The 27,184-nt window shown below is 39.3% G+C and overlaps 1 pseudogene; it reads right to left on the reverse strand.

Annotated features, from left to right (window-relative positions):
* Positions 1-13,991: 13,991 nt before the first annotated feature.
* On the reverse strand, positions 13,992-19,642 carry LOC119543715 (annotated as a pseudogene).
* Between the last annotated feature and the right edge of the window lie 7,542 nt (positions 19,643-27,184).

Raw genomic sequence — 27,184 nt, forward strand, 5'->3', positions numbered from 1 at the left:
ATCTAAAGATGAATGTTCAGCTGCTGGACATATTAATAATATTAATTGCTAACATCTACATAGAACTCCCGGGCATTTTATAAACCTTTTTATTTTGCCAACAACTGTATGAGATATAGGTATTATTCCCATTTTGCCGATAAGGTAACCACGGCTTAAAAAGACCCAAAATCAAGCAGTTAGTTTGTGGCAATGTTGGCATCATGCTCTACTCTCAACCACAAAACCAATGTCCCCCAAACTATATTCCACAGGATATGGAGAAGAAGGAATTGTGTGGTCAAAGAGAACTGGGAAATGCTGAATACTAGATTCACTTTTGGAGTTTCACAATGCTCTTCAGCCTATTCAGTTTGGGGAAGTATTGCAGAGGAAAATTACAGCACACATGAAAAAGTAAATTTGTTCAACCTGGAATTTATCAAACTAATTTGACCACTAAATAAATCCTTTTTGTCAAGGGACAGATATTAAACTCTTCAGGAGATTCTAGTGGGGCAATTTGAGAAATGCTTTACTAAATTATACCATCTCCTAATATAAAAGTGCCTATCGGAGTGAATCTCCCTGGCAACGTGGAATACGACTCCCGGGGAGGAATGTAGACCTGGCATCGTGGGACGGAGAACATCTTCTTGACCAAAAGGGGGATGTGAAAGGAAATGAAATAAGCTTCAGTGGCAGAGAGATTCCAAAAGGAGCCGAGAGGTCACTCTGGTGGGCACTCTTATGCACACTTTAGACAACCCTTTTTAGGTTCTAAAGAATTGGGGTAGCTGGTGGTGGATACCTGAAACTATCAAACTACAACCCAGAACCCATGAATCTCGAAGACAGTTGTATAAAAAGGTAGCTTATGAGGGGTGACAATGGGATTGGGAAAGCCATAAGGACCACACTCCACTTTGTCTAGTTTATGGATGGATGAGTAGAAAAATAGGGGAAGGAAACAAACAGACAAAGGTACCCAGTGTTCTTTTTTACTTCAATTGCTCTTTTTCACTCTAATTATTATTCTTGTTATTTTTGTGTGTGTGCTAATGAAGGTGCCAGGGATTGATTTGGGTGATGAATGTACCACTATGTAATGGTACTGTAAACAATCGAAAGTACGATTTGTTTTGTATGACTGTGTGGTATGTGAATATATCTCAATAAAATGAAGATTAAAAAAAAAAAAAAGTGCCTATCATGCACTCGATAAGTATGTCAAATATTGTCACACCTGAGATGCAACATTCTGTGCCTCGGACATCTCATGTAAAACTACATAGCAATGATATGACATATATCTTATATTACACATTTGTCTCTCCTACTAGATGGTAATGAACTTCCAAAATTCCCCATAAACACACACCAATAAGTTTTAATATCCAATGCAATGTATGCTATGAAGAGGTGGGATACCAGGAGTAGTGGAACACAGAGAAAGTGGTCCTTTCTACTTCAAGAAGTCAGGATTTCCTTCACAGAACAGCTGACCATGGAATTGACTCTTAGATGTGGAGTAGGTGGACCAAGACAAAAGGTCAGGTGGAAAATCCCAGAGGCATGAAACAACTTGAGAGGCACCAGAATGGGCATGCAAACCAGGAGAAAAATACCTGATATCTACTATATTATATTCTACCTACAGAGTTAGGACTTGCCACACATTACAATCACCTGTGTCAGAATTTCCACGTTGTGGCCTGCCCTACTCAATTCGGTCTTGCCAGCCTTCATGGTCACAGGTTAATTCCTTATAATATGTGTCAATTCCTTATAATATGTGTATCCTGTCAGTTCTGTTTTTCTGGAGAACCCTGACTAGTACAGACTCCTCTTGTTGAATTTAGCCTGAACCACTATTTCATCATATAAGCATAATGAACAGTCATAAAATTCTGTTGTGCTAAAGTATTTAGAGAATGAAGCTACTATCTTTGACAGTGTTGTAAAGGGAGACAGTAAGTGTGTTACTTATGAACCAGAGGTTCAAAAGCAAGCACTGTAAGGAAAATGTTCAAAAATAGATTGGGGTGATGAATACACAACTATAAGATGGTACTGTGAACAGCTGATTGTATACCATGGATGATTTGTATGGTATGTGAATATATCTCAATAAAACTTAGTTAAAAAAAAAAAAAAAGCAAGCACTGGTTTATAATATCCAAGCCTAATAGGATACAAAAAAGTAAACGGCAATATTACATTAAGGAAATTATTTTAAGGAAATCTAGGCATACTGCTAATGTTTTCTTGCTATGCCTGTCTAATTGCAAACTGACAACCTCTTCTGATATAACTCTCAGAATGAAATGATGGTAGGATAAGCCCAATTGTTTGGCTGAAACTTTAAACACTGAGGAAAAAAAAGCTATAAGATCCTTGAGAGACTTGGAATCTTAAAGAGGATGTAGTCTCAGAATGTTGAAAAAAATATATGAAATTCTGAATACATTATCACCTAAAATCCCAAATGAGAAACAATAGAGCAAGGCATCCAAATAAATCAATGCAGCTCCTAGGGGAGCACAGATTTTAAGAAAACATACATAAAAATACTGAAACAGTTAAAGAAACAGAAGAAATTTATTTTGCTTGACTATATTTTGTTTTGAGAGTCTGTACGTTTGTTTTTGTCAAAGGGGCTGAATAAGAAGTTCATGAAATTGCCAAGCAGCAAGTTTTGGATTGGTATTGAGTAAGTTGTCTCTATTTCCCTGGCTCAAATAGAACTCCACAAAAGGTGTCAATTTCTTGCAACAAAGAAGTTCACTAATCTATTCAGAATGTTAAAAAACATAACCGAAAGAGCTCAACTTTTTGTTCAGAGTTAAATTTGTGGAAATATTATTTATATGATTTCTTTTGAATTCTCTCAAAATGTGTACCACAATTACAAAAAAAGAGAAATGGTGTTTGTGGGCAAGAGGATGTCCTGTAACCCAGTGCTTCTCAAACACATGAATTAGCTGAGGTTCTTGTTAAAATGCAAATTCTGGTTCCATAGGTTTAGGATGGAAATTCTGCATTTCTAATGTTTCCAGGTGATGCCCATCATGCTGGTGGTCCTTGGACTACACCTTGGATTACACTTTGAGTAACAAGGCTGTAGACCAATTAGTTCACTGAAAGAGCAAAGAATAACCAGGAATGGTCATTCTGGTTGAAGGGTTCTATGTGCTGCGTGGCTCTACCTGTCCTATTTGCCAGCTGGTTGGTAGGTCCAAGGATGGAAGGCAAGGTTCTTTTCCTGAGTAAAGAACCAGGGCAGCTGTTCCAGTCTTCTGAGCCATCTCCTACAGAGAGCAATGGCTATTGTCTGCAGCTGGGCTGCTGGTACTACTCTGAGAAGGGAAGGAAGGAATAAAACATGAGGGTGAATGCGTCAAAATGACTGCAGGAGAGTGGAAAGAGGAAGTACAGGGAAGCCAGAAAAGAAGAACAAGAGTAGTGTATAAATCTTAGAAGGAATATTCTTTTCCCTTTTCATGAATTACTCATTTCAATTTATTCTAAATAGTTTCCTCTACTGTATAATGTAACAAGATAGAATGATCTCACATGCAGGACTCATTTTAATAACAGAACGTCTGCATGCGGAGTTCGAAGGTGTTGGATACACAAAACCAGAGTTAATTCATCCCTCTCAGGGCTTAAACTCCACCAGGTAAATTGTAAGTAAAAACAAGCTTTATTTCCAATAGAAATAAAACCAAAAAGTAACCTTCAGATGTTATTGTTTGGTCACTTACGGAATTGGAATGGAACGTTGACTTCAGGTGGTTTCAACCATTTGAAGACTAAGAACTCTAACTCTGGACTCTGGTGCCAATACTCAGAGTGAAGTTTTCTCTGGTGGATGAACTACAGTTGGCAGGTTGGCTTGTCACTGAATATGCACCATCTTAAAATCTTCAGGAGAACCAAGAGTGAGACTATGCTGTGATTCTTACTAGGTCTTTGAATTTAGGCTTATATAATGGGTCTGATATAACAAGTGCTCAAAACTAGTAGTTCTAATCATATTTCCCTTTAGTTCTTTGAGGTTCAATTTTTTGGCTTCCTCAAATGTAAAAATGAAGATAATAATATGTACCTAACAATTATAAGGTGTTTTGTGAGAATTAAATGAGCTAATTGTATATGAAAATGCTTTTTGAAGAGTAAATGCAAAGTAAGATAATAATATTGCTAATATCAATAAGGTCTTCTGGTTTTAAGCTCCAATTAGAAGAGCTGATTTCAGGGGTGATGGGATAGGAGAAAATAACTAGATAACCTGTACAATAAAATGTAGGAGGTAGATGACATTAACAAAGCAATGGCATAAAACCACACTGGATATACAACCGCACTGATGTTCGCTGGAATCATGCAGTGCATTCTAGGGAGGGATTCTGGGTTGCTGAGACTTGGTTTGTCACTGGTCTAGAATAGGATAGAACAAGTAAGTCAAATAACAAGTCTAAAATTACTGTCTCAATTTTTTTTTTCATACTACTTTATGAACTAACTATACTTGAGAGGGACAGGAAGTTTGTGAGAGGCAATTTTGTCACCCTACTACCCAAAAGTGTCCCAAGCATCAGTGCTACCTTTCCCCAGTCCTCACAGAACCCCCTTCTGAACTGATCAGTCCCCCTCATAGGGACAGTGTGACCAAATAGCCCAGATTTCTAAAACTCAATTTCAACATTGTACTCATATTTCATTCAGTGTGGCACAGCCTGTGTCTCTTTTTGTCCACACATTCTTGCATTAAAATTCATAATTCATATGGATTATTTCATTCCTACACGACTTTTCAGGATGGCTAATTTATATCCTGAATTTAACCTGCTAATGACTCCTTTCCTTTTATCCTTCACACCCTCCAAGATTATTCTTCTAAAAGTGCTCCTTTCATCATGTCATCCCACATCTTACACATTTGCAGATGACATCCAAAACATGATGTCCAAACTCCAGAGTTAAAGATGACATACCTCCCTCCCCCGATCCCCAGTCCCAAGCTGTTTTCATTACAGACTCACTGCAGCTTTCCCTTCCAACTGTATCATTTATTATTCCCCTTCACTGCATCCAGCCAAATTAGTCAGCTACCCAACTCCAGAACTGTATCAACAAACTGTGTCTTTTTTCCCCTTCACCAGAGATGTTTCCCTCTCCTTTCTAGCTATTATTTCAGTCACACAATTGCAGAAGTGAACTTTCAGCAAACACATATTGCACACTTTAAATGCAGTGGTGATATTCAAAATATTAACAACTAAACAGCTTAGCCATTGAACCATCAGAATCGCTCTAGCCATAGTGCCAGAACTGTGTCCTAGAGAATCCTTGCTGTCTCCAGCCTTAATCCTTCAATTGCTAGGTTGGGGAAGAGGGAAGTGGGTGTTTGGTAGTTGCTGGTGACGGGCATGTTCTGGTTTGCTAAAGCTGCCAGAATGTAAAATACCAGAAATGGATTGGCTTTTACAATGGGGGTTCATTAGTTCACAAATTTACAGTTCAAAGGTCATAAAAAAATGTCCCAATTAAGGCATCAAAAGGTAAGATATATTCTCTGAGGAAAAGCTGATGGCATCTGGGGTTCCTCTGTCACATGTGAAGGCACATGGCCAGAGTCTGCTTGTCTTCTCCCAGGTTTAGCTTCTGGTTTCCGTGACTTTCTCCAAAATGTCTCTGAGCTTGTCTTAGCTTCTCACAGCTCCTGTGGGTCCTCCTTGCTTCTCCCAGGGTCAAACTGTGGGCCCCATCTCTTAGCATGTCCAAACATCTTTCTGTCTGCCTCTCCAAGCATCAGGGTCTGTTGGCTCTGAACTCTCTCTCCCTGAATTCTCTTAACGACTCCAGTAAACTAATTAAGACCCACCTTGAAAGGACAAGGCCACATCTCCATGGAAATAATCTAATCAAAAGGTCCCACCAACCATTGGTCTGCCCCTACAAGAGTGGATTAAAAGAACATAGTCTTTTGTGGGATACATAACAGATTCAAACCAGCACAGGGCAGATATGGCCAGGACAGTGAAGGAACTGGAAAGGAAGTAGGAGAAGATTGCAACTATTTACCAATTGACACAAAAATATCTCAATATTCAATACTGGTATGGACATCCAGAGCACATCGGCTAAACACCCATGTCAGGCTTTGCTCCAGGCTCAATTTAAGCTGCTTTTCCAACAACCCTAAAAGCAGTGACCCCTCCTTTCTCTAAATTATTTCAGCACTTTATGCCTATACTACTTACCAGGCACATTTATAGCCTTGCATTGTCAACGTTCTTAGGGAAATTATTGTACAAGTAATCCCCCCAAAAAGATGGTAATCTTTTCCATAGCAACAGTTGTACTGTGTCTTTGACTTTCCCAAAATGCCTAACATAATGCCTTTCTCATGTGGTCACTCATCCTATATTTATTAATGAAAATTGATTGAATGTATGTTTGGGAACTTCTTACACCATAATGCAGTTGTTCTAAATCACATAGGGAGTGACAGACATCTTTGAAATGCTGATGAGAGTTATGGACTCTTCCCAAAACATCCAGAAACACACACAAAAACATTTCACTTATCCCCTAAACCATGGGAACCTATGGAACATAGGTTAAGGACTCTAGGATATTGTACTGACGACTTAGGGTTTCAGCTAAAGCATGCTCATTACCACTTACACTCATAAATGTGAATAACGAGTGCCAAGTAACAATCTGGAAGGGGATCATCTTCTACTGACTGAACTAATTAATAAGTGCCATAGACCAAACTATGAAAAATGTGATTCATGTCTCACTAGGAAGAAATAGGGACATATGAAAATGCAAAAACAACTGTCTTAGGATTTTTTTTCATCAGGAAAAACAATCTTGGTACGTAAGCTGAAGTGTAGACATGAGGTGTAAAATAGTAGTGAGTGAGATCACTGTCACCAAAACGCTGTGCGGGATCAACTCCCACTGAGTTACACACCATGACTCAAAGAGATGGGACTTCCATCAACTCCCTGAGGTAGTTAGTAAGTCTCCTTGTAATAAACTTCTTTCTGGAAGGAAAGAGGCAACTCCTTTACAAGGGTGGCTCCCTGCCATGGTACAAACATAAGAGTTTTGAAAGATTATACTTTCTCATATTTCATACTGACTTGTTTCACCTCTTGGGAGAAAAAGTAGAAAATCTTTTATATACCGTTGATCTTTGGATTGGCTTATGTTGTCTGAAACTTCTTGGAGCATTCTGCTGCTACAAACACATTAGAAATGGATAGAGAAGAAAACTCCAGAAGACAATTATATGGAAAAATAACACAATAGATGTTAATTGAGAGTAGAGCCAAGCTTTGCTTTTCTGGTCATAAATCAGCATGATATTACTGGGGACGCAAAAAAGTCACTGTGTTCCAAGAGATCTTTGGGAGAAATTACATCAGTTCTCTGGACGCTTGTAGGAGAGAGGGTGAGCAATTGAGGAGGCTGATTCAGCACAAGCATATTTTTCATTTGCTTTGATGACTGTGGTAACTTACGAAAATGTCTAAAAGTGCCATGCCCCATGCGACATGTGGAATAGAGCCTTAAGGAAAACACTGTGATGGTAATATGAGGTTCAGGGGAGCTTATACAGTGCAGGAAAATGGAATTCGCAGAAGCATCTTTCCCGATCCTATTTTGCCACTAATTTACAACGGACCCTCAAAACCGAGCTGCTGGAGCAGGGCAATGGGGTGAGATGGTGGGGAGGATGGGGGAAACAAAGGGTTACCCGGCCCTCTTCTGCTTTTCCTTGATTTATGGCTATCCCTGTGTATGAGTGAAAAGCCCAACTTCTCTCCAAGAGTCTATCTTTGTTATTGGGCACAGAGTCTGAACAATTTAAACTCACGGTTTTAGCACTTATGTCCACTCTTTCCACCAAAAGGACATCTGGTCATTGTGGATAGAGTGCCCACCATAGTGAGTAAAGTGGTATAATCCACACAGGAATGACATGTGGATATTTGTTGGACCTAACTCTGGCCTTGACCTGACTCTTTTCTTACTTACACCCATGGTCCTTGTCCTAAGATGCCTTGCTCCATGGGAGAACAGTAGCTATGTCTGATAATATAAAACACCACAAAGAATTCTAGGCTTTCCAGTAAAATCTGGAAATGTTGGGAAATTTGTAAGAGGAACAGTGGTAACTTTTCTAGGCCCAAAAAGCAGGATAAGGCCCTAACAGAACTATTAGTTACAGGTTAACATCAAAAAAAATTTAGTGTGTCCTAGTTGCATGTGAGTTTTTGCATAGCTATGTCAAATGACGTGGGTAAAATTACTCATGTAATTATGTCATTGTGAGGAGGAGTTACTGTTTTCAAATTCATGGGAAAACATTTCTGTATCTAACATTGTACTTTCCGTCATTTTGTGGGACGTGAGCTCAAGTTATTTTACATGGGAATACAACAAAGGAGGTTCAGAATGTTGAGAGAACTTGATCATCATTCTGGATGTAAGTTAAAGAAAAGAGGAAGAGAAAAAGGAGAACAGGAAAAAGGAAAAGGAAGAGAAGCAAGAGGAAGAAAAAAAAAACCTGAATTTCACACCCTTCGTTTTTTGCAATGTGCTCTCAGGACAAATGTCTCTCAACACATACTTATATACCCAGCTTTGAACTGAAGATACAAAATGCAACCTGGCTACAATCTGCCTCCCAGTTGAATTCCCCACAACTCCCTTAACCACTTCCATCCTATCAGTCCAATAAGCCCTACAAATTCCTGCCTTCTGTCTTCACTCACAGAATCTCAGAGTTGGAGAATTCAGAACTCATCTGTTCCAACTGTTTGCCAGATGCCTGAATCCTCGCTACACATTTTTTCTTAGTTAGGCTGAAATCTTACCTAGTTGAACTTTCATTCGTTTTTCCCAGTGAAGCCCACAGAATAATTTTACACAGAATTGCTCTCAGGAAAAAGCTAGAAAAGAAAAAGTAAGAACACTATAGTTTAAATTCAAGTCAAGTTCTTCTCACTTCTTAATTATAATTTTAGGAAAAAAAACTTTAATCTGATTAGAAAAGATTAAGTCTACAGTAATTTCATTTCTGTCCAAACACACATATACATGCAGAGAGACAGAGAGAGAGAGAGAGAGAGAGAGAGAGTTGCTACATAAATACATAAAATATCACTGTAAATAAAGTCATGGATGTTAGATGCTTGCTTTCTTAATTTGTTTATTAAAATAGCATTTCCTGTTTTAACCCTTTAAAGTGAACATTTGTGTTGTTAGTTACATTTACAATGTTGTACCACCATCACAGTCATCCATTACCAAAACTTTTTCATCACCCCAATAGAAACCTATTAAGCATTAACTCCACATTCCCCACCCCCAATAAGGTTTTTTTTTAACTTTTTATTTTTAAATACTTTCCAATTTACAGGACAATTACAAAAAGAATACAAACCCTAAAAAGAACTCCAACATACCCCCATCTCCCCAGATACCCAGATCCACCAATTTATACATTTAGAAACATTTGCTGTATCATTCTATCCATCATTCTATCAATCTATCTCTCTATCTTTCAATTTATTTTCTGAAACTTGAGTGTAGGTTTTATACATTATGCTCCCTGAACACTTAATACTACCATGTATTTTTCCAAAGAACAAGGATACTTACTCACGTATCCACCCTAAGTGCAATTATCAAGTTCAAGAAATTTAACATTGATATAAAACTTACAGTCTATATTCCAGTTTTTCATCTGTCCCATTAATGTCCTTTTGAAACTTCTCCCTTCTTAGATCCCATCCAGGATCATGTATTGCCTTTAACTGTCATTTTTAATTTTGCTGCCACTTTTTAAAAAAAAAATTATGGAAACACATATAGAACATGAATTTTCCCATCTCAAACACTTCCAAGCAAACCATTCAGTGGGATTAATCACTGTGTTGTGATATCTTCACTATGTTCCATTACTAAAACTTTCCCATCTCCCCTAGCAGAAACCTTATATCCATTTTGCATTAACTCTCCTTGCCTTGTCCCCAACTGGCAACCTGAACTCTAATTTTTGTCTCTGTGAGCTTGCGTAACTCCAGTAGTTACCATGGGGCTTTAAATTTAACATCCTAAATATGTAAAAAATCTCCTTTGCTTTGATACCTAACTAACTTCAATAGTATACCCAAATTATGTTCCTATATCTCTCTGTTCCCCAACATTTATAAGTTCTTGAAAAAGATTACATTTATATTATATATTATGAGTCCAAAACCACTGATTTCTCATTACATTTTATGCATTTGCCTTTTAGATTCTATAGGAAGTAAAAAGAGGAATTACAAACCAAAAAATACAATAATGTTGGCATTTATATGTACCTATGTCATTACGCTTATCAGAGATCTTTATTTCTTCATGTAACTCCTATCTATTGTCTCTTGTCCTTTCCTTTCAACCTGCAAAACTCTCTTTTGCATCTCTTGTAGAGCCAGTCTAGTGATGACAAAGTCCTTCAGCTTTTATTTATATGGTAATGTCTTGATCTCTCCCTCATTTTTGAAGGACAGTTTTGCCAGATATAGAATTCTTAGTTGGCAGCATTTTGCTTTCAGCACTTTAAATATGTCATCCACTGCTTTCTTACCTCTATGGTTTCCAATGAGAAATTGGCATTTAATCTTATTGAGGCACACTTATACATGACACTTCGCCTGTTTCTTGCAGCTTTCAGAATTCTCTTTATCTTTGGCATTCAATAATTTGATTATAATATGCCAGGATGAGTTCTATTTGGGTTTATCCTTTTTGAATTTCATTGCGCTCCTTGGCTGTGTACATCCATTCCTTTCATTAAATTTGGGAAGTTTTCAGCCATTATTTCTTTAACTATTCCCTCTGCCCCTTTCTCTCTTTATGCTCTTTCTGAGACTTCCACAATGCGTTTATTGGTATGCTTGATCGTGTCCTATGGGTTCCTCAGGCTCTGTTCACTTTTCTTCATTCTTTCCTCTTTCTGTTCCTCAGACTGTATGATTTCAATTGTCTTATCTTCAAGTTTACTGATTCTTCTGCCAGCTCCAATCTGCTGTTGAATCTTTCTAGGGAATTTTTAATTTCTGTTACTGTGGCTTTCAGCTGTTTGTTTGCTTTTCATAATTTCCATTTCCTATGGATATCCTCTTTGTGTTCATCTAGAATTTTCCTGGTTTCCTCTAGCTGTTTGTTATTTTCCTTTAGCTCTGTGAACATATTTACGACACTTTAAAAAAAAGTCTTTTTGGTGGAATGTCCTAGCTCTGATCATCCTCATTGATGATTTCTAATGCTTTAATTTTCTCCTTTGCCTAGGCATCACTTCCTATTTCCTTGTATGTTTTGTAATCTTTGTTGAAACCTGGACATTTTGATGTTTTAATGTGTAATCATTGGAATTTAGCCTCTGAGGTGTCTATTCCTTAAGCTTGTCTCCAGCTTGTGTCATGACAGAGCTTTCTTTGAGTGCCAGGAGCAAACAACAAAAGAAAAGGTGGAATAAAAAAAACACCTTTCCCAGTCTTTGCAGATTGACCTGTGCAAGTGCTCTCCATCAGAGCTTACCCATACAATTAGTTTAGAGAATAGTTACAGGCCGGAGCATAGGGGTTGCCCTGATCTTTTCTGTGTATGCATCTTGTTTTGGTTATACACATGTGGCCCTAAGAATTCCCCCATTTAAACAGATAAAAATATCCCCTCTTTCTTAGGAAACAGTTTCCTCAAGTTACAGACACTGCAGTTTAAGGTCTACTACCAACAACTATTTGCCCCAGGGAGCCACTTGACTGTTCTCCCACAATGTTCTGTAGGACAACTCTCTGAGCTGCCTTCTACATGTATGGCAAGATATGGGGCAGTGAGTCCTACAGGCCACCACCAGACAGATTGGGCCAGACATACTATGTATGTGTATGTACTCCCAGTATGTGCATTAGGGTTACTCTGCTCTCTCCAGAACCAGGACCTGGGAAATAAGCTCAGGCCAGCTCCATGCCAAGCTGGTGAGGGGGAAAGGAGAGGCCAGCAAGGATGCCAGGAGATCCTACCACTATTAACTAGCATTTTTCTTTCTTTCTTTCTTTTTTTTTTTTTTGGTGGGAAACCAAAAATTGTGATAATTTAGAATTGTGCAATTGTTTTGACACCCTGCTCACCCTATCCACACATTTAGTCTCTTAAAATTATAGGAAAAAGCCAATCACAGGTATAATCTGTTAATAAATTTACCTGTCAGTTCCTATTCACAGCATCCAGCATTCCTTTGAAATACCAGGCAGACACAGCAGTGGCCAACAGTAAATTTCAGACCTCTCAGAGTTTAAAAGTTTAGGTTCTCTGACCATTCAGTATTGCAGTGGCACTTGTCCAGAACTGGTACCTCCCCACAATTGGGGAACTTTAAATGTATCAATGAAAAAAGCTTTTTCTCCTTCAAGGGGAAGAAAGAAAATCACTCCTCAAACCCCAGCAGACCTGACTGGGAGGTCTTTCCTCCTATCTCATGTCTTCAGGCTCATGTTTGCAATGGAGCAAGAGACCAAAACCTAACTTGATTTACAGGAAACAAGACAGTGATATCTATAAAGGAAGTGACCAGAAACAATTCCTTTACCCCTGCATCCAATGTATGTGTTTCACAGAAAAAAAAACCAAAAATAGCAAATCCACTAATTGCAACAGCTAGATTTACAAAATCCATTCATCCAAGGGGAGTAGAAGGCAGAAAGCGGGGGGGGGGGGGTGGGGGGGGGGGGTGGTAAATGGCACAGGGAGAAAAACAAAGGATTCAAATCAGTCCAGACACAGAGGCTGGAAAAGCTAGAAAATAGCTGCAGAGAATCCTGTGGTCCTTTCAGACTCAGTAGTGTTAAAAAACCACATACTGGTCCCTTCTCTCTCTAAGCCCACTCAGCAGGTAAACTCACTGCCCTCCCTCCTACCTGGGACATGACTCCCAGGGGTGTGAATCCCCCTGGCAACACGGGAATGACTCTTGGGGATGAGTCTGGACCCAGCACTGTGGGATGGAGAGGATCTTCTTGATCAAAAAGGGGGAAGACAGATGAAACAAAATAAAGTTCCAGTGGCCGAGAGATTTCAAATGGAGTCGAGAGTTCACTCTGGAGGGTATTCTTTATATAGATAGCACTTTTTAGTTTTTAGTGTTTTGGAATGGCTAGAAAGAAATACCCGAAGCTGTCGAACTGCAACCCAGTGGCCTTGATTCTTGAAGATGATTGTATAACTATGTAGCTTGCACAGTGTGCCTGTGTGATTGTGAAAACCTTGTGGCTCGCGCTCCTTTTATCCAGTGTATGGACAGATGAGTGGAAAAATGGGGACAAAAATTAGATGAAGAAAAGGGCGGGATGGAGGGGGTGGAAAGATTTAGGTGTTCTTTTTTGCTTTTATTTTTAGTTTGGAGTAAGGAAAAGGTTCAAAAATTGATTCTGGGGATGAACACACAAATGTATGATGGTGCTGTGAATAAGCAGTTGTACACTATGGATGACTGTAGGTGTGTGAACATAGCTCAATCAAACCGTATTTTAAAAAGTAAATGAACAATGGGGGAAGGAGGGGAATGGAATGTTTTGGATGTTCTTTTTTATTTTAATTTTAATTTTATTTTTTGGAGTAAAGAAAATGTTCAAAGAATGATTGTGGTGAGGAATGCACAACTATATGACGATACTGCGAACAACTGATTGTACACTTTGAATGACTGTATGTTATGTGAATCTATCGCAATAAAATTGCCTTTTAAAAAATCCACATATGGGTGTCAGGGAATTCTGCCTTATATGCATCTGAGAAAAAAATTCCAATTCCTCAGACAGAAGGGAATATGCAGGGGGCTCTTGGCAGAGTGGGTCCTGCCTTCCCTGGGTAAACAGGGTAAAGATCTGCCACAGCCTCCTTCCAATCCCACCCACCCCCTTCAGATGACAGGAGATTCAGTGGCCTGCAGCCACCTTCAGTTTGGCAGGCAATGTATATGGTGACAAGAACTTCTCTGCAGAGGTTGAGCCACTCATGGCAGACTGCAGACAGACCATCTCGTGGAATAGTCTGTTGTTTAAGAAGCCCACCAAAGAGAAGAGGCACAACTGGAAAAGGTATGCTTTGCCAGGGGTCTTTGCTTCATTGGTGCTGATAGTGAATAAAGGAAAGAAGACAAAGAGGCAGCCACTGATAATGTATGAAGACTGCATTGCTGTGGGAAACGCTAAGGGTAAACCAAATCCTAAGTAGTAAGGCCAATTCCTTTCTATATTTGACAACCTCTGGTGCATTTCAATTCCGTTATTGAACCAACAATATTCGAAGCAGTAAAGAGAGTAGAGAAGGGACATATGCAAGAGATTAACCAGCTGACCAATGAGATGGATGGGAAAGAGACTCACAAACATCCCCTGAATGAGGAAAAGAGCCTGTAGCAAAAGATTGAGGAGCATGTCAGCATTTATGTTGGCGACATTAGGGAATCAGTGTTACCTCAAATGCCAGATCAGCTATATCCTGAAACCAAGTGGCATTGACAATTTTGCTAAGCACAAACAGGGGGAGCACCCAAAGAGCACTGAAAATTGACACAAGGAAGAATTCCAGCCACAACCAAACATCGCCATGTAGCAACGAATCACCAATAATTTGTGCTGTTACTGACTAAAGCACAGAATAAACACTCAATAAAACAGGAGGAGACTGAACCAGAATACTCCACCATTCCAAGCACAGCACTGGAAAATTCTGTTAACATTACCTGGTTCACTCTCCTGCTTCTCTCTATGCTCTTGGCTCTCCACTGTGCCAAGACACTACTTGTTCTTCTCCACTGCTGCTCCCCTCTCTTTTGCTGGACTTGAGCACCCGGCTTTGGGATGGTACAAATACCCCAGATGGAATCTTTGATTCCCCTGCCAAGGTCCTGGAGAAAAACTTTGACACTGTCACCATCTCTTCACCGCCCCAACTACCCACTACACAGAGGCGAGAGAAGCACCCCCAAATCTCTCATCTTGCAGGACCAGACAGCACTACCGTGAGGGCTTTGGCCAGCGGGCGCTAGCTCAGCAAATGACCTCTGGGCTACCCTGCGCTGGCGCTGCTCCGGCAGCGGCTCTCCCAGGGCCCGCGTTGCAGCCGCACTGGGCATGCCCAGGCGCAGGGGCTGCTGGGAAGTCCGGGAACAACTAGCCCAGGCGCTGAGCCGGGGCCGTGTGGGTGCGCAGTACGTGGGGGATGTGCTCCCGGCCTCCTCTCCAATCTGCTTTAAGTAGACTTTTCCTTAATCCAGCACTCACCCTGTTACTGCAGTCTTTTAGCTGTTTTATGGAGTGTTGAGAAAGATGTTTCTACCAATTCTTGCTGATTGTTCAAAGCTTCTGCTGGAGGATGGAGCCCTGAAACCTCTCACTCCGCCATCATCATCAAGGTTGGGGACGTTTTAGTTTCTGTTTTTGTTTATTTGTATTTTCTTACTTTTCTTCAGTGAAGGTGTATTCGTTTCCTAGGGCTGCCATAACAAAGTACCACAAACTTGGTGGCTTAAAACAATAAAAATTTAATCGTTCACTGTTCTGGGGGTCAGAAATCAGAAATCAACTTGCTGGCATTGTCACGCTCCCTTCTAGCCTCTTCCAGCTTCCCTGATGGCTCCAGCTGCTCCGTGGCTTGTGGCTGCGTCACTCCAATCTCTGGCTGTCTTCCCAGGCTTCTCTTCTTCACAGTCTCTTCTTCTGTCTGTGTCTTGTCCTCTTCTTATGAGGACATTTGTCATTGGATTTAGGGCCCACCTGGACAATCCAGGATGATCTCAGCTCTCGATTCTTAACTTAATTATGCTCTACACTACTTTTCTACAAACAAGGTTATATTCACAAGTTCCAGGTCGACATATCTTTTGGGGGGCCAGCATTCATCCCACTTCATAAGGTTTATTACTTCTTTAATAAGGGAGGGAATTATTTACAAAGTATGTGAATAGAATTCACATGACAATTAGTTATAAAATAATACTTAATTTGTAGTGAATAAAAAATATGAATTAATTTTTAAATGTACTTGGAAAACTTGGGTTTAGTGTATTTAATTAAAGAAATGGAGTGAAAGAACTGAAGATAACCTCATATATCCAAGGAAAGAGAAATTAGTTTATGAAGATCAAAGCCAATCCATAATACATAACTTTGATGTTGAAATAACAGAGCACAAAGGACTGGTGTATTCCCAGGACAAATGTCATTTTTCTTTTTGCTTGAGCCTCCACCTAGCTCTTCATTCATTCTACACATATTTCCTAGGATTTACTTTATATCAAGCTTGTGCTAAGTCTTGGGTGGGAATTCAAAGATAAATAAGAGATGGTTCTTTTCCTCAAGGTGCTTACACCTGCCTGTTTGGCAAGGAAGCATCCAAGTAGGTAACACAATACTCCTCTTAGAAGCCATTTTCAAGGGAGTTCAGTTAACCATGCCTCATTTTCTCTCTACATCTCACGGTCACTGATGAACCTAAAAGGAGGATTTAGGAGGTCTTTTTGTGTAATATCTTTAACTTCTGATATTGCTAGCAGGGTTAGATTCTGTTAGTCTCCTGTGTCTTTTCCCTGCAAGTATTAAGCATGGGTAGTCAGGACATTCTGTCCAAAAATAATCTCTTCACCTTTACATTTGGTTTAATAGCCATAATCAAGATCTTTTAGTCTCCTTCCACATCATTTTCTCTCTTGAATAATTCTTAAATACTAAAATCCTGGTAACATAGGTGAATGAGGGAATTGAACTCATCAAATTATCCATGAAAACTATTCTTCCTTCATTCTGTTCATCCAATTCAACAGTAAACCTCCTTTTCCATTGCTTCCGCCACTGTCCATGCCTTCCTCAATTCTCCCCAGACAACTGCAGTAGCCTTCTTATGGGGCTCCCTGTTTCCCCTCACTACAAGTTATTCTCTGAATAGAACCCAAGAGAATCTAATCCATTGTATTTTTTTTTTTAATTAGAGCAGTTGTAGGTTTACAGAAACTTCTTTCAGAATGTACAGAGTTCCCATACACACAGTTTTCCCTATTATTAACATCCAAATTTATGTGTTTTAAAACATAAATTAGACCATGTCACTTTTGGGGAAATAGAATTTTTTAAAAATATCTTCTCCCAACTGAGAAAACCCCTCCACAAAGGTTGAAGAGAAAGAAAAACAATTTTATTATTGGGGAAGTATTAAACCAGAATGTGATCATCACTGGCAATTCACAAAGAGATTGCCAAAACAGAAAGAAAGCTCACCCTTTTTTAAGCAGCTAAGTGCATACAACCCATTACATACATGTTCTCAAGGTATCTTTATGACCTGAAGTAGGTTTGCAATTTGGAGCCAAAAGCCAACTGAAGTTATACTCATGTCCTCCCAGGAAAACTGGGAGATAAGGGCACTGTCATCCTTGATGAATTACATTTCAAAGAAATGGCTTGAGAAAATATTTCTTGAGTTGTGAAATTTGCAAGGGGCTTATTTAACCTTTAAAGGAAAGATTTACATACATTTCAAAGGGACAGAGAAAGAACTTACAAGTTTTCTAAAATAAATGTTGAAAGAGAAATGAGGAAGGAGGAAGTCTCTTTGCTTTTTTGCAAAAGGGAAGATTAATTCCTTTTTTCTTTTATTGATTTGTATTTACTTTTACACACTCCTCTGCTTGACACTCCTCTGGCTTCTTATTGCAGACAGAGTAACGTCTATGACCCTGAACTGGCTTGCAGAGTGCTACATGTGTTGGCCACTGCCTACTCTCTTCCTAGACACTAAGCTCCACCACCTTGACCTCCTTTGGTTTCTAGAGAGCAGACCAAATTCATTCTTGAACAAGAGCTTTTGGTCCAGCCTTTCCCTCTGCCTGGCATGCTTGCCACTGACTTTTGCATGGCTGGTTCCTTCATGCCATTCAGATTGAAGCTTCAGTGTCACCTCCACAAAGAGTCCTTCCCTGACTCTTCTGAAGTAGCCACCCAGCCTTTCTCTACCGTATCATTCTACTTTGAATCTCTGCAACGTACTTATCATTACCAGATAATCCTCTTCTTTATTTCTTTAGTGGTTTATTTCCTGAGCTGTCATTAGAATGTAAGCTCCACGAAAGCAAGGACCTTGTATATCTTGTTCATTGCTTTGCTACGATTGATGCATGACACAAAGTGGACACAAAATAATTAATGGCAAATAAATATGTGAAATGAACAAAAGAAGATGGTTACCACTCCAGAGTTGAAGATCTTGATCTTGTATCCATTATACAGGCTCTTTCATTCATTCACTTTTTCAGAAACATTTATTTTCTATTATATTCCAGGAACAAAGATGGATTTAATTAATTCCTTATCCTCCTGAAATTCAAGAGTGGGGACCATGGCTAAGAAAATGTTTATAATGTGATATGCTAGGTGTTATGTTCGAAGTGTGGAAAGGTTGACTGGAGATGCCTCCGAGAGGAGGAGAGGCTATACCCGAATATTAAAGAATGAATTCACCAAATGGAGGGGGGGAACAAGAGCCCAGAGAGTTGAAAAGAGGATAGACTTTCAGGGAAGATGGAAAATATAGACTGCCATCAAATCACGGAAGGCCATATTCAGGAGTTTGAACTTTATCCTGGATGGTTTTAAGAAGGCAGGTTTCACTGAAGGATTTTAAGAAGAGAAGGAAACTTTCTGGCTTTCAAGTAAAAAAATCATTCTTGTAGTGGAGTAATAAATGAATTAAATGGGGACAATGAATGCAGAGAGATCCATATGGAAGTTACTAGAATAATCAGATGATTACATCTGGACTACGGAAAGGGCTGAGACAATGGAGAAGAAAGATAGATTCCAAAGATATTTAGGGGGTAAAGTTAATAGGACTTGGTGGTCAACTGGGGATTGTCAGGCTATAGAATCCATTAAGATTGGATTGATATCTTGTCATAGTTGTATGCCCTAACACAAAGTATCTGAGTCAATGGAAGTAAGAGAGGATGGAAGGAAGAAAGGAAGGAAGGGAGGGAGGGAGGGAGGGAGGAAGGGAGGAAAGGAGGAAGGAAGGAAGGGAGGGAAGGAAGAAGGGAGGGAGAGAGAGAGGAAAATTATAAGGTTACTCCCAATTTCCAGTGTGGACAACTGGGTGGGTCCTGATACCATTATCAGTATTTGGGCACAAGAAGAGAAGTTGGCTGGGGTAGAAGAAGATAAATTCTATTTAGGAAATAATGAATTTATAGCACCTGCTGGATAGCCAAGTAGGTACATCTAATAGTCTTGGATTATGAGTCTGAAACTTGAGAGAAAAGATGAATACAAGTGGCAGGTAGCTAATATTCTGCAAAATGGTAAAATCATTTGGGCAGAATATGTAGAGGGGGAAAAGAGTGAGCCATGAACACAGTCCTGGATAATATGAATTTTTGTTGGGTAGATAGAGATTGGAGAGTCCCAAGGGAAGACTAAGAAAGAACAAACAGGTAGGGAGAGAATCAGACAGTAATACTAGTATTATTACCACTAGTAATAACAGCAATAATAATAACAATAATCAAAGCAGCAGCAATAATAATGGTAGCTGCCATTGATGTAAAGAGCAGGGCAGAAAAGTGATACAATTCAGTTCTGATAGTCTGGTTTTGTTTACTGGGTTTTTGTTTGTATGTTTTTGATAATTAGGAGACCAGGTTATGTGCTGAAATGGAGATAGGAATGAAGCACAGTGTTGAGAAAAACAGGAATTTAGAATAGCTGTGATGGAAAAAGGAATAAAACACTTTAATGTGTGAACACTTTAATGAACAATGAGGACCAAATTAAGATTAGGGAACAGAAATTTCTAGTGACAGCAAGCATCGTGATTATTTGTGTTATTTTGGGGGACATTGTTCAGCCTTAGACAAAGCAGGGATCTGAATTTATATTGGATTGGGGAGTTGGGGATATAGGTATGATGGAAAAATAAGAAATAAAGAGTTCATATTTAGTCCTTAGTGATCAGTAATGAAGATAGACAAATGTAACTAGGAAAAAAAGTCATGCACAGAACTGTGGTAGCTAGTCTCCAGTAAGACCCCCGGTGATACTCTATTCTTCGCATTAACCCCTTGTGTAGCCTCTTCCACACTGTACCAGGGTTGGTCTTTGTGACAATTTATATGCAAGCTGAAGTGATAGGTATATCATTCCTGAGACTGGGTTATAGAAGACTGGCTTCCATCTTGTGCCATCTCTAAATTGGTTGCTTTTGATTGGATCATTCACTGTGTTGGAAAACATGCCATGTTGTGAAGAGAACACACACAGGGAGCCAGTGAAAATGCCCGCTGACAAGGAAAAGAGGCCTTTCGTCAACAGCCGAAAAGGAAGTGAGGCCAGCCAACAACCACGTGAGTGAGGTTGGAAGCAAATTCTCCAGCAAAGTGAGCTTTGACATGAGTACAGTCCTGGCCAACAAGTCTACTGTGACCTGGTGAGAGCCCCTGAACCAGAACCAGCCAGCTTAGTTGCTCCTGGATTCTGACCCTCAGAACCTATGTTAGATAATACGTGTTTGTTGTTATAAGTTGCTAAGTTTGGGCTTAATTTTTTATGCAGAAATAAATATCTAATACAGACACACACAGCTGACTGAGGAAATAGAAGTCTCTTGCCTAAAAATTAAAAGAATCTTTTCAAGTTTAAATTTTAAAGCTTCAGTTGATTTTCATGGAGTTAAGAATGGTAGGTGTGACTCGTGGGGGCAGGGTGGGTGCTGGCACTATGTTTCTTATTCCAAAAATTGTTGAATCCAAAAATGAAAACAACCCAAGTGTTCATCAACCAATGAATGGATAAACAAAATGGGGTAAATACATGTGATGGAATATTATTCCAGCAGGAAGAAGAAATGAAGTCCTGAAGCACATGACAACATGGATGAACCTTGAGGACATTATGTTGAGTAAAATAAGTCAGACAAGAGGATAAATATTGTAAGATCTCACTAATGTGAAGTAATTATAATATGTAAACTCATGGACATAAAATCTAGAATATAGGATACAAAGAGATAGAATGAGGCTGGAGAAGGGGGAGTAATTGCTTAATATGTGCAGAATTTTTAGCTAGGTTGAAGTTAAATGTTTGGAAATGGTTAGAGGTGATGGTGGCACATTATTGTGAGTATAATTAACAGCATTGAATTGTGTGAGAATGTGGTTGAAGGGAAGTTTAGAGTCATGTATATCACCAGAAGAAAAGCTGGAGGTAAAATCATGGAAATGTATATAACACAGTAAATCTTGTGGTGGACAATGACTGTGATTAAAGTACAAATATAAAAAAAGTTCTTTCATGAACTAGCACAAATGTACAACACTGTTACAAGGAGTTAAAGTGGTATATGAGGGAAAAATGCACCTATTGCAAACTATGGACTATAGTTAACAGTAATATCTTAATATTCCTTCATCAACAGTATCAAATGTACCACACCAATGCTAGGGATCAATGATAGATTGGTATAGGGGTATGGGATGTTCTGGGTTTTCTTTTCTTTTCTTTTTTTTTTTTTTTTTTTTTGGAGTAATGAAAATTTGTAAAATGACTGTTGTGATGAATTGCATTGTATGCACTGGATGGATTGTATGGTGTGTGAATATATCTCAATAAAATTGCATCTTTTAAAAAAAAATTGTGGGACGATCCATGTAGAGGAAGGAAGCAGAGAGGAGAGACGCAAGAAAGGAACTAACACTGACTTGCAACATAATGTGCGTTTTTAGCACCACTGCCAGTGTTATGAAAGAAACCACTGCCAGTGTTATGAAAGAAGTGGCCCCACATATTATGAATAGCAGTCAGGAAAATGATTTTCCCTTCCTTAGGGCCTTACATGAGGCTGCAATAGGAAAACACCCTAGGAGTCTTTGAGGCCCTTTTTTCTATCTGAGGTTCTGCTAGACATCACCTTAAACCTTGAAGAGGTCCTCAGGCACACCCTGATTTACTCTTTCTTACTTTGAAAATGTTTTGCCTTCTAGTAAAATATTTTTTACTGTGGGTGAAAAATTATCTTATTTTTCAACTTAGTAAGTCCTGGGCTGTTCATATTTCCTCTGCATTCTGCTTGCAAAGCGTACTGTTCCTTCTTTAGGCCATCTCCCTTTTACAACTTGTTTTCATCCACAGTTAAAAGAAGTCATTTGACACTTCCAGTGTTCTCATCAGCCAGTTCCAATTTTTTATGTACATTTTCTATTTTCCAAATTATAGCCTGAAAACATTACCAAAGAAATCATTATAGCAACTGCAAAGACTGCTGAGTCACTCAATCTCATTCAATTCTCGACTCTAACTAGTGGAGCTAGGCCAGACCCCACAGAGTTAGGACAATCCTCTGCAAGATTGCCTCTCAGGTATCATTTTCAAGTTCAGTGACCAGATGGCCCACACTTCTGACTAATGAGCTACCAATTTGGGAGTTCCCATCCCCCCACACTTGGGTTTGGTAAGAATGCTCACAGAACTCACTGAGTACTATGGTTGTGATTATAGTTTTGTTATTGTAATAGGCTACCAGTAAGAAGAAACCAATAAAAGAGATGCATAGGGCAAGGTCTGGGGAGAGTCTCAAATGAAAGTTTCTGTGTCCTCTTCTTGTGAAGTCAGAATGCACCACCCTCCTGGTGTATACAGCAGAAGGCACATCAATCATCAGAGCATAAGAATCCTGAGTTTATGTGGGGTCTCATTGCATAGGCATGATTGATAGAATCAATGCCCAGGTGATTGAACTCTGTCTGCAGCCTTGCTGCCCTACATAGGTAGGGAAGTGGGGAATGATGTGAGTCCACTGAAAGCCACTAGTTACATGGTTAGTCTTTCTGGTGGGGCCAACCCCCTCCCTAAGACTACAAGTGTGGTTCGCCCCTCTCTGTCATCTCATTAGCATATCAACTATCAGGTATGCTCTGGGCCCACCAGGAAGAACAAAAGACACACCTATCACAGGAAATTCCCAAAATTCAGAGGTTGCTTCCTCAGGAACTGAGAACAAAAAGCAGGCAAGTTTTTTCACTATTTTGCATAACTGGTGAAAGTTTTACTAGTTTTCCCACTCTACATTACACCAATTTCCCTTCATCCAGCCTCAATAGCAGTTTTCTTCATTGTTTTTCCAGCCTCAACTAGTAGTTAACCTAGCAGCCTCTGCCCACAGTCTGATCCCAAGCCATTGTTTTAGGTTTTTGTTGCAGCAGCACCCCAATTTCAGTTTTGGTTATTTACTGCTACATAACAAACCACCCTAAACCACCTTATTATTATTTAGTGACTTTAAACAATAATAATTTATTTTTCTCCAGTTTCCACAGGTTGGCATTGTGGATGATTCTACTGGTCATCCCTGAGCTCTGGTCATGTGGCTGCCTTCAGGTGGAGGCCAGGCTGGGCTGGAAAGTTCAAGATGGACTCCCTCATATTTCTGGGACCATATTGCTGGCTATTGGTTGGAGACCATTGGTTGTCCACCATGTGGCCCCTCATTCCTGTAGGGCAGATTGGGTGTCTTCACAGCATGATGGTCAAGGCTAACCTAGATTCCAGAGCATGGAGAAATAGCTCCATTTCTTGATGAAGTGAATGGAAAGGTCACATTGCACAGGTACATGGACACAAAGAGATGCAGTTCATTGGAGGCCATTATTATAATGATCTCTCACATCCCTTCAGCCCTGTGTCTAATAGACTGTTTATGATTCTGCTATAACTAAGAAGTTTGCCACGCAGCTACCAACCTCAAAACAACACTGCCTTTGCTGAGATTCATGCTGGTAAAATGGATGTTCTGTGTCCTGCCTTTTTCACCAAATAGTTCATTTCTGTGCTGGTCTCATGTGATGCATCTGATTGGCACAATTTATATCACATATCTGCACCCAGCAGCAAGGAAGCTAGACACTGTGTTTTTGGCTTCTTCATTGTGATGGAAAGGCTTCTCAAAATGTGGAGAGGGTGTTCAAAAGATTCAGGGTATCCTCAAATGACAGCTGTCTGCTACCTAATAAACCATTCTGTAAAATCTAAAAACTTATTATAACTCTAAGTGGTGGTGTTGTGGAAAATAAAGAATAGGGCAGTAAATGGAAGTGAGGCTTATCACACATTCACGTGATGTGCAAGCAGAAGAAATAACATATTTTATTGCAAATCTGTGCCCAAGAATCCCAGGAACTTAAAAGCAAGTGAATAGGGGTCCATGCACGACTGGGAGCAGCAGAAAGAGTACAAGATTCCAGATTGACAACATACTAGAGAAAGGTGATCCTCATTAAATAATACATCTTTAGAAAGGATAAAATAAGGATTCTCAAATAAATGTAAAATGAACATGTACCAAAGATTTTATTTAACTCATTTATTAATCAGGGATTCAGTAAAATGTGAAAAAAAAAACACGGTTCAAATGCTAATCCATAGATATAGGCAATTAGGAATGCTGAAATGAAGTTACTAATAGATGCAAAACTGGCCACTATGCACAGTACAGTGCCCAATTGCAACTCTACTGAATAGTATTCTTTTGCACCACTATGGATAAGGATGGTTTGCATTACTGTCAGTGTTCCATAACTTACAAAGTAGCTCAAAGACAACGAAAGGCTCATAAACCTATAAAATCAGATAATTTAGAGATTATTCTAGACAATACCTAATATTCCATTGAAAAAAATCCCCAGCAAACTTCTGCTTGTTTTGAAGTCTTTCACAGTTTTTCCTGACATCCTTAAAGGGAGAGAAAAATTAACACTTGGGTTAACACAGGTCGATATTTGCTATCATTTGCACAACTAAATACACTAAGAATAATAGGGAGTTCTACTTCAAATTAAGATTTAGAAAGTTTTCAGAGATACTCGTTCCTATCCTAATGGTAAGAACAAACTAGATTACTCACAAAATCAGAGATTTTAAACACATATCAGAGAGCTAAGGGCATTAAAAAAACCCTGAGTTAACCAAATTCCAGAAAGTGACGACCCCAACCTAAAAGAGAAGTGACGCACAACTGCTTTTATTACTAGCTGAGCAGAGGGAGTAGGAAAAATTCACAGATGACATGGACTCAGCTAACCAGACTAGCCCCCAACAGAGGAAGAAATACTGTTTACTTCTTTGTTTTTGCACAAAATATTTGGCATATAATAAAATATTACAAGACACATGAAAAAGCAAGGTAATGTGACCTATGGTCAAGAAAGAAAATAGTCAGTAGAGCAGACCTAAAGATGAAATTACAGACCCAAAGTAACAGACTTTAAATAAAGCATAAGTTCACAAAAACTTGTACAAGAATGCTCATAGTAGTCTTATGTATAATAGCCCCAAATTAGAAACAACCCAAATGCCTATTGTAATAGTTACTAATTGCTGTATAACAAATTACCCCCAAAATTAGTGGCTTAAAACATTATCTCACAGTTCAAATGGATTAGGAATTTCAGGGTCTCTCACAAAGTTACAATAAGGCTGTTGGCTGAACTTGGCAGGTGAAATCACTGCCCTCCCTCCTACGTGGGATCTGACTCCTAGGGGTGTAAATCTCCCTGGCAACGTGGAATTTGACTCCCAGGGAGGACTCTAGACCCGGCATCATGGGATGGAGAACATCTTGACCAAAAGGGGGATGTGAAAGGAAATGAAATAATCATTGGTGGCAGACAGATTCCAAAAGGAGCTGAGAGGTCACTCTGGTGGGCACTCTTAAGCGCAATATAGATAATGCTTTTTAGATTCTAATGAATTGAAATAGCTAGCAGTAAACACCTGAAACTATCAAACTACAACCCAGAACCCTTGAATCTTAAAGAAGCTTGTGTAAAAATGTAGCTTATGAGGGGTGACAATGTGATTGGGAAAGCCATATGGACCACACTCCCCTTTGTCCAGTGTATGGATGGATGAGTAGAAAAATGGGGGAAAAAAAAAAAAAAAAGGCATCCAGTGTTCTTTTTTACTTTAATTGTTCTTTTTCACTTTAATTTTTATTCTTATTATTTTTGTGTGTGTGGTAATGAAAATGTTCAAAAATTAATTTTGGTGATGAATGCACAACTATATAATGGTACTGTGAACAACTGAATGTATGCTTTGTATGACTGCATGGTATGTGAATATATCTCAATAAAATTGAATTTAAAAAAAAAAAGAAAAAAAAAAGGCGGTTGTTGGCTGGGATTGTAGCCGGGACAGTATTCCTCTCAAGTCTCCACTGGGGAAGGAGCCACTTCCAAGGTCACTCACATGATTGTTGGCAAGGTGAATCCATTTAAATTTTATAATTGTGCTTGTTTGAATCCATTATGTACCCCATAAAAGCCATGTTCTTTTAATCCAATCTTGCGGGTGCAGAGCTTATTGTGGGTGGGACCTTTTGATTAGATTATTTCTGTGGAGATGTGGCCCTGCCCATTCAAGGTGGGTCTTAATTAGTTTACTGGTGTCCTCTGTGAGAAGATAAAAGGCAGAGACATTTTGGAGAGAGCTCAGAGACACTTGCAGAAAATGTTCAGACATTTTGGAGCCAGCCATTGAAACCAGAACAAAGAAAGAAGCTAAGAGATGAAATCCAGAGGTTGCCCTTGAAAAGCTAACAAAGGACCTCCAGATGCTTAGAGAGATAAGCAAGGATGCACAAGAACTGAGAGGGAGAGAGAGAGAGAGAGAGAGAGAGAGAGAGAGCCATTGAACAGCAGACATTGCCATGTGCCTTCCCATGTGACAGAGGAACCCCAGATGACATCGGCCTTTACTCAGAGAAGGTATCCACCTCTTGATACCTTAATTTGGACATTTTCATGGCCTTAGAATTGAAAATTTGCAACCTAATAAATCCCCTTTATAAAAACCAATCTATTTCTGGTATTTGCATTCTGGTAGCTTTAACAAACTGGAACAATAATTCAATGGTTTTTAGAATATTCAGAGTTGTGCAACTATCACCACAATCAATTTTAAAACAGTTCATCACCCCAAGAAGACAGTCCACATCTCTTAGCTATTATTTCCCAATCCCCCCATTGCCACAGCCCTCAGCAACTGTCTCTGCATTTTTCCATTCTGGACATTTCATATAAATGGAACCA

This window comes from Choloepus didactylus, chromosome 9 (assembly GCF_015220235.1).
Source record: "Choloepus didactylus isolate mChoDid1 chromosome 9, mChoDid1.pri, whole genome shotgun sequence".
Taxonomy (NCBI): Eukaryota; Metazoa; Chordata; class Mammalia; order Pilosa; family Megalonychidae; genus Choloepus; species Choloepus didactylus.